The sequence below is a fragment of the Sitophilus oryzae genome, unplaced genomic scaffold (genome assembly GCF_002938485.1).
Source record: "Sitophilus oryzae breed Bouriz unplaced genomic scaffold, Soryzae_2.0 scaffold_1913_pilon_pilon, whole genome shotgun sequence".
Taxonomy (NCBI): domain Eukaryota; kingdom Metazoa; phylum Arthropoda; class Insecta; order Coleoptera; family Curculionidae; genus Sitophilus; species Sitophilus oryzae.
The window spans coordinates 641,938-642,227 of NW_022146628.1; positions in this window are offsets into that span (position 1 = coordinate 641,938).

Sequence of the window (290 nt, forward strand, 5' to 3'; positions counted from 1 at the left end):
AATCCATAAAATGCACATTTCCAGACTTGCCGCCGGCGCCGCCATCTTGCCAAGATGGCGCCCAAAATCGGTATTTTGTGAATATCTCGAAAACTATGCGTTTTTCGCGAAAATTTGAGGGGAACAAAATTAAAGAGAATAAAATTTCCTATAAAAATGTTTTATGAAAATTTTCGCTAAAGTCAGGGGTTAGTTTTCGTTTAGGCACAAAATCCCTGGAAATTTTACAATTTTGCGTAAACTATGATATATTATGTATAGTCGATTTTCCGAAATCAAATGTCGATTAG